The sequence below is a fragment of the Arachis duranensis genome, chromosome 9, assembly GCF_000817695.3.
Source record: "Arachis duranensis cultivar V14167 chromosome 9, aradu.V14167.gnm2.J7QH, whole genome shotgun sequence".
Taxonomy (NCBI): Eukaryota; Viridiplantae; Streptophyta; class Magnoliopsida; order Fabales; family Fabaceae; genus Arachis; species Arachis duranensis.
In genome coordinates, this window is record NC_029780.3 from 17,775,869 (window position 1) to 17,776,613 (window position 745).

The following is a 745-nucleotide window of genomic DNA, read 5'->3' on the forward strand; positions in this document are numbered from 1 at the left end:
AATACATGCATGTGTTTCCTTTTTACATGTGATACTTTCCATGTCCTGGGAATCATGAAGCCTATTAAGATGATAAGTGTGAGCATTCTAATGAATTAGATTCACACCAGAAAAAATAAAAAGAAGTGAGAAGTTTAGAAAATAAAAAATATATTAATTTAATGTTTTAAGATTTTGAATTAGATGTGTCGTTTTTTTATTTTGTATTTTATCTTTTGGTTCTTTTTAATTTTTTTTTGTGGTCTGAAGAGCGTGTCTCGCAGTATGATACGGTAGTGTAATAAACGAATACTCAAATGTGGTGGAGAAACTAGAAAAGAGAAAGGATTGACATTTTCAATGTGGTGTATTAATGTTGTAAGTGTGAGGATTGTAATGAATTAGGCCCATCTACGAAAAAACAAAGAGAAATGAGGAGTTTATAAGATTAGAGACCCATTAACTTGATATTTTAAAGTTTTGAGTTGGATGTGGTATATTCTAATCTTGTGTTCTTCCACTTGATTTTTCCTAAAATCTCGGTTCCCAACGTTGGTCCAATAGAGCCATCCACAATAAGGATGGCAAAACTCTCCAAGACACGGGGATGGAGAAAAATTTCCCCGAGGCAGGTGCGGGTACCCGAGCGGGATCCCCGCTCCGTCTCGGCTAATCTTCGAAATTTATAAATTTACTTAATTATCTTTAAAAATTTATTTCTCATATATGTTTTTTAGTCATTTCACATGTCATATATATAGAGAGA